This window comes from Salvelinus namaycush, chromosome 6 (assembly GCF_016432855.1).
Source record: "Salvelinus namaycush isolate Seneca chromosome 6, SaNama_1.0, whole genome shotgun sequence".
NCBI lineage: Eukaryota > Metazoa > Chordata > Actinopteri > Salmoniformes > Salmonidae > Salvelinus > Salvelinus namaycush.
The window spans coordinates 31,374,652-31,382,209 of record NC_052312.1 but is presented as its reverse complement, the minus strand read 5'-3'; positions in this window follow the sequence as shown (position 1 = coordinate 31,382,209).

The following is a 7,558-nucleotide window of genomic DNA, read 5'->3' as shown; positions in this document are numbered from 1 at the left end:
ACGTGCCCTTGAGCAAGGCACTTAACCCTAATTTCTCCTGTACGTTGCTCTGGATAAGAGCGTCTGCTAAATGGCTAAAATGTAAATGTGTTGCCCACCATCAGTATCTATGGTAAGTTATGTGGAGACAATCACCAATAGAATATGTGGTAAAGAGTCACCACAATAGGCCTGCTTTCTATGGTAAAGCTATAGACAATCACCGCAATCAGTCTTATTGCCATAGACTTCTACCGTACTAGTATGGGCCTTGTATCTAATGGTACAAGTAGACAATCTCCACAATATTCTGTGTATCTATGGTTTACTGACATCCACCCTACGTGCCTTGTGTTACTTTGTAAATTGAACTTTCTTGGGACATTGTGCTTTATTTTGAAAATGTAATATATCATTATTTCATGTGTTTTTTCTGGGAAGATTTTTGTAAATTGTCATATGTTTATTTCCCCTTTTGAAACTGATAGTATACAGATTTTTACCATTAAAATGTCTAGCCAAAGATTTTGGGACAATTTTCAAGAGTTGGGTCTTGCCTTGCGTTTGGTGTTGGTTTCTGTTGACTGACTATTTAAAATTATGAGATGAAAGCCTTATTACCTTATTTTAGCACCCGATTCTGTTCCATTAGATGGATCACAACAAATGTGGTTAATTCATTGATTTGTTTTTTTAAAGATACATTTTATAAATGTGCTGCATCAGTGTGAGTAGGAGGAGGGAGTGTTGACAATTGGTCATCCTGACAGGATCCATATAGCTGCAGGGATATACAGTACACAGCTCCCTGCCTGGCACCAGTTTGCGGTTGTTTTGGAGTCAAATCCACTTTTAAAACAATGACTCACCATTGAATCACTGTGCCCTCATTGGTTGCGATGGCCACCATTCTGCTTCATTTGGTGCTCTCTCTAATTTCTCTCGCTCTTTCGCTGCGATGCTGCCTTTATGATACACTGACGTTTATGCTAAAAAGGTCAAATTGTATTATTCTACATATAAATGAAAGCCAAGCTTTTTGTCTCGCTAGATCTTTGTTGTCCTGATAAGAACCGATGTGATGCCTTATCTCAGATTATGCTGGAATAATAAAGTGAATATGTAAAAAGTTGATCACATATCTATTGAAAGTAATTGCCTTTTTGTAAAAAGCCTGTGCGGCTGAGCAACATTCGGGTATTTACCTGGGCATTGAAATGGGAAGTTTACCTCAGAGATGAAAAGAGTCTGTCAGGTTAGTTTGGAAAGCACGTTCAATGGGTTAAATCGGGCCCAATCGCCCCTTACATAATTGCTTGTCTCTTAGTTGTGGTTTGAGAGGATAGGATGTGTAGAGAGAGGAGGATGCATAGAGCGAGAGAGGGAAAATAAAAAGCAGAGTGGGAAAGATGAATCATGAAATGGGGCATAAGAGAGAGCAGATGACCCAGAGGTGTCCCTAGCCATCCGTTCCAATTCCAGACATTACAATGGCATGGTTTACAGACACTGAGCAAATACAGAGCCTTGCTGTGTAAACGTTATTGTTGGCAGCAAATATTGGGTTTGGGAATGTAGAAGTCCGGACAGATGTTGTAGGAATAATTTTCCTGTGCTGCTGTAAAGAACTGTCAGTTATCTCTCTCACTGGGGAGTCTAGCTGGACACACTTCAGTTTAGTCCCCCCTTTCCTCAACATGTTTGGTGGAAATTCAACACCAGGGACACCTTAAGTCAATGTTAAATGAATCACTCTTTATTATCTGTTTAGTGGAGAGGTTACAACAAACACACGTGCAAAGTACAAGTCTGCCACTAGCTCCGCCAAGGTGGTCCCCTCAGCCCTCTTATATACCGCTACCCCCCAAAAAAACCACATAGGCATGGTTCATAGGGTTGGTTCTTGCAGGTGACTGGCTGTTATCTCGCGGACTCATTTTCTCAAGAAACTATCTTAACTTCCAGATCATAGTCTGGGCATTCTGCCAATTGGTCTGTGGAGGAGGTCACAGTCACCTGCACGAAACCAAGAGGGAGTGAGAGAAGATGCATACTGTGTACAATTCAATGTACAATTCTTCAGAGCATAAAACGTTCCCTTAGTGTCTCCAAGGTAGAGCTGCTTTCGATGGTCACACTTGATGCATTTCATTGGTTTCATAGAGCAGGTCAGTGAACCGCGGCATGGTGCCTGGAAGATACTATTAGACTAGAGAGAGGAAGGGATGAAACAATGTTGATAAGTTTTGGGATGAATAGAGAAAACTCCAGTGTCAGCTTTGCTGCTTTCATGCAGGCCTACATCCTCACACAGACACATGCTCGCACGCACACACACTGTCTCTGTCTTGTCTTTCTATTGGCCAGGGCTGGAATAGAGTGCTGTTATTGGGTAAGGTCTGTGATTCACGTATACAGGAGGAATCATTTATTGGAATATTAGATTCAAGGCTGGATTAATCTCCTAAACTGGATTCGGTAATAAATGAGACTCTCTCTCTCGCTCTCGCTCTCGCTCTCTCGCTCTCTCTCTCTCTCTCGCTCTCTCTCTCGCTCGCTCTCTCGCTCGCTCTCTCGCTCGCTCTCTCTCTCGCTCTCTCTCTCGCTCTCTCTCTCTCTTCAATTCAATTCAATTCAAGGGGCTTTATTGGCATGGGAAACATGTGTTAACATTGCCAAAGCAAGTGAGGTAGACAATACACAAAAGTGAAACAAACAATACAAATTAACAGTAAACATTACACATACAGAAGTTTCAAAACAATAAAGACATTACAAATGTCATATTATATATATACAGTGTTGTAACAATGTACAAATGGTTAAAGCACACAAGGTAAAATAAATAAGCATAAATATGGGTTGTATTTACAATGGTGTTTCTCTTTCTCTTTCTCTTTCTCTTCTCTCTCTCTGCAGCACACATCAATGTGCTGAGTCAGAGCCTGCCACTCACACACTGACAGTAGGACTACCCAGCATGCTTCATTCAGCAGCTGTGCCTCATCTGTACTGAGTGGACAATTTGGGCCCGTCAGAAAATGTTTCCCTTATACAGGAAAAATTATGTGCGTGAGTGTTATCCAGACTGTATTTGAGCATTACTTAGCTGTATATCATGCTTTTGTAACCATGAATTAAGTCACTTGAAAGAAGTGTGCTTGAAAGAACCGAAACATTGACACAGCCCACAGTAGGAGGCCATTGGTAGAAAATCTTCTTCTAGAAATCTTATTTCACTGCTAGACAACAACACACCAATATGAAAGGATTCACTGTCTTCATTTAACCATGTCTACACAATAAGGCCAGCACACCTCATTATTCCTAGTCTCACTCATTGTTTCCAAGCCTTTGCAATGTTGCAACATGAACCATCATGCAGTACTGTATGACCATGAGCTCATTCCACTCTTTCCTATTCAGAGGTATGGTCTGTTCTCCTGTGTGTCCTTCAGGCCTTTAAGTGTGCTGCTCACAGTCATTCAGCATCTGCTCGTTGCGAGGGAAATCTACTGTAGATGTACAAATACAGAATTTCTCTCTCCTCTGTAAATGGGCCTGACCGGCTGCTGGAGTAATGGGATGAGATTATTGATTCATTCGATGCAGGACCGCTCCAACTTTCCCATCCAAAAAAGACAGTTGACATTCCTGTGACATTGAAATGTCAGAGGCATTATCTCCAATCACAAGAGGTGAGGATGCGTTTAGTGGCCACTTAACCACTGAATGCTTTCCTCTCCACGTGATTATTTTATTTTAAAGGCGGCTGCCAAATACAAAACCTTCCATCCAGTTCATTTGTCCTTCCTTCATCCGGTAAGGAAATGAAACAAACTAGCTACCCTTTTGGTCTTTTGAAATAAAAAGGTCTTTCTCTGTCTTTCCATCTATCTGTCTGTCTCCTTCATACCAATAGCATTCATTAACAACAGCACAATTCTATTGAAGGAAGGAAATCATTGATTTAAATCTCTAAATCAAAGTATAGCCGTAACCAGATATATTTTAAGAGAGAAGTAAGAGTGAGACTTTTCTGAAAACCAGAAAGGGAATTCAAGCGTCAAAGGCCAAATATGTCAAAACTACATTCAAATCAGGAACTATTTCTACATCGCTGTGTGTAGTGATACATTTTCATACTTCACCAATACCATACATTCTAGTAAGTTGTAAGTATTACAGGATACTGCATTAGCCTCTGTCATTAGTACATGACCTTCTTCTTCTTATCATCATGAACATCACGTGAGGAAGCCCAGAGATTCAACAGAGATGATTCCCTATCATAGGACCACGTGTCACATTTCAATGTTGTTATTCATCCTGTAATGTAACAAAACAACTAAACACCTGACCTAGCTAGGTTTATAAACAGAATATAACCAATTACCTAAATTTATTTGTAGGTTCCTTCCTTCTAGTAACCCAACCTTCCTTCTTTGTCAGACAAGGTATATATATAGTGCATTCAGAAAGTATTCAGACCCCTTGACTTTTTTCACATTTTGTTACATTACAGCCTTATTCTAAAATGTACAGTTGAAGTCGGGAAGTTTACATACACCTTAGCCAAATACATTTAAACTCAGTTTTTCACAATTCCTGATATTTAATCCTAGTAAAAATTCCCTGTTTTAGGTCAGCTAGGATCATCACTTTATTTTAAGAATGTGAAATGTCAGAATAATAGTAGAGAGAATTATTTATTTCAGCTTTTATTTCTTTCATCACATTCCCAGTGGGTCAGAAGTTTACATACACTCAATTAGTATTTGGTAGCGTTGCCTTTAAATTGTTTAACTTGGGTCAAACATTTCGGGTAGCCTTCCACATGCTTCCCACAATAAGTTGGGTGAATTTTGGCCCATTCCTCCTGACAGAGCTGGTGTAACTGAGTCAGGTTTGTAGGCCTCCTTGTTCACACACAATTTTTCAGTTCTGCCCACAAATTTTCTATAGGATGGAAGTCAGGCCTTTGTGATGGCCACTCCAATACCTTGACTTTGTTAACCTTAAGCCATTTTGCCACAACTTTGGAAGTATGCTTGGGGTCATTGTCCATTTGGAAGACCCATTTGCAACCAAGCTTTAACTTCCTGACTGATGTCTTGAGATGTTGCTTCAATATATCCACATAATTTTCTTCCCTCATGATGCAATCTATTTTGTGAAATGCACCAGTCCCTCCTGCAGCAAAGAGCCCCCACAACATGATGCTGCCACCCCCATGCGTCACGGTTGGGATGGTGTTCTTCGGCTTGCAAGCTTCCACCTTTTTCCTCCAAACATAACGATGGGCATTATGGCCAAACAGTTATATTTTTGTTTCATCAGACCAGAGGACATTTCTCCAAAAAGTATGACCTTTGTCCCCATGTGCAGTTGCAAACTGTAGTCTGGCTTTTTATGGCGGGTTTTGGGCAGTGGCTTCTTCCTTGCTGCGCGGCCTTTCAGGTTATGTCGATATATGACTCGTTTTACTGTGGATATAGATACTTTTGTACCCGTTTCCTCCAGTATCTTCACAAGGTCCTTTGCTGTTGTTCTGGGATTGATTTACACTTTCCGCACCAAAGTACATTCATCTCTAGTAGACAGAACTTCCTGAGCGGTATGACGGCTGCTTGATCCCATGGTGTTTATACTTGCATACTATTGTTTGTACAGATGAGCATGGTGCCTTCAGGCATTTGGAAATTGCTCCCAAGGATGAACCAGACTTGTGGAGGTCTACAATTATTTTTCTGAGGTCTTGGCTGATTTCTTTTGATTTTCCCATGATGTCAAGCAAAGAGGCAATGAGGTTAAAGGTAGGCCTTGAAATACATCCACAGCTACACCTCCAATTGACTTAAATGTCATTTAGCCTATCAGAAGCTTCTAAAGCCATGACATCATTTTCTGGAATTTTCCAAGCTGCTTAAAGGCACAGTCAACTTAGTGTATGTAAACTTCTAACCCACTGGAATTGTGATACAGTGAATTATAAGTGAAATAATCTGTCTGTAAACAATTGTTGGAAAAATTACTTGTGTCATGCACGAAGTAGATGTACTAACTGACTTGTCAAAATTATATTTTTTTAACAAGAAATTTGTGGAGTGGTTATAAAACTAGTTTTAATGACTCCAACCTAAGTGTATGTAAACTTCCGACTTCAACCGTATTATTGATTTCTCGTCAATTTACACACAATACCAAAACAGGTTTTTAGAATGTTTCAAGTTTATAAAAATAAAACAGAAATACCTTCTTTACGTAAGTATGACACTCTGCTATGAGACTCGAAATTGAGCTCAAGTGCATCCTGTTTCCATTGATCATCCTTGAAATGTTTCTACAACTTGGAGTCCACCTGTGGTAAATTCAATTGATTGGACAGGATTTGGAAAGGCACACACCTGTCTATAAAGGACCCACAGTTGACAGTGCATGTCAGAGCAAAAACCAAGCCATGAGGTCAAAGGAATTGGCCGTAGAGCGCCGAAACAGGATTGTATCGTGTCACAGATATGGGGAAAGGTACCAAAAAAAATGTCTGCAGCATTGAAGATCCCCAATAACACAGTGGCCTCCATCATTCGAAGTTTGGAACCACCAAGACTCTTCCTAGAGTTGGCCACCCGGCCAAACTGAGCAATCGGGAGGAAAGGGCCTTGGTTAGGGAGGTGACAAACAACCCGACTGTCACTCTGACAGAGCTCCAGTTCCTCTGTGGAGATATGGGAGAACCTTCCAGAAGGACAATCATCTCTGCAGCACTCCACTAATCAGGCCAGACTGAAGCCACATGACAGCCTGCTTGGATGCACCTAAAGGACTCTGACCATGAGAAACAAGATTTTCTGGTCTGAATGCCAAGCGTGACATCAGGAGGAAACCTGGCACCATCCCTACGGTGAAGCATGGTGGTGGTAGCATCATTCTATGGGGATGTTTTTCAGCAGCAGGGAGACTAGTCAGGATCGAGGGAAATATGAACGGAGCAAAGTACAGAGAGATCTTTGAGGAAAACCTGCTCCAGAGCGCCCAGGACCTCAGACTGGGGGTGAAGGTTCACCTTCCAACAGGACAACGACCCTAAGCACACAGCCAAGACAACACAGGAGTGGTTTCGTGCCAAGTCTCTGAATGTCCTTGGGCCCATCCAGAGCCCGGACTTGAACCCGATTGAACATCTGTGGTGAGACATGAAGAAAAAAAAATAGCTGTGCAGCGACGCTCCCCATCCAACGTGACAGAGCTTGAGGGGATCTGCAGAGAAGAATGCTTTGTAATTATGGGGTAATGTGTAGATCGATGAGGGGGAAAAAATATATATTTAATACATTTTAGAATAAGGTTGTAACATAACAAAATGTGGAAAAAGTTAAGGGGTCTGAATACTTTCCGAATGGACATGAGCAACATGCACCCCCCCCTCCCCTGGCCCATTCAGCACCATTTGCTCCTCTTTTGATAAGAAACGTACCATGAGAAGAACAGATATTATCCTGTTATTTTGTACTTTGATCCATTTTAACGGGAATGCCTCATTTGTAACGTAAATGCTGGGTGTCAGGAAGCAAGTGCA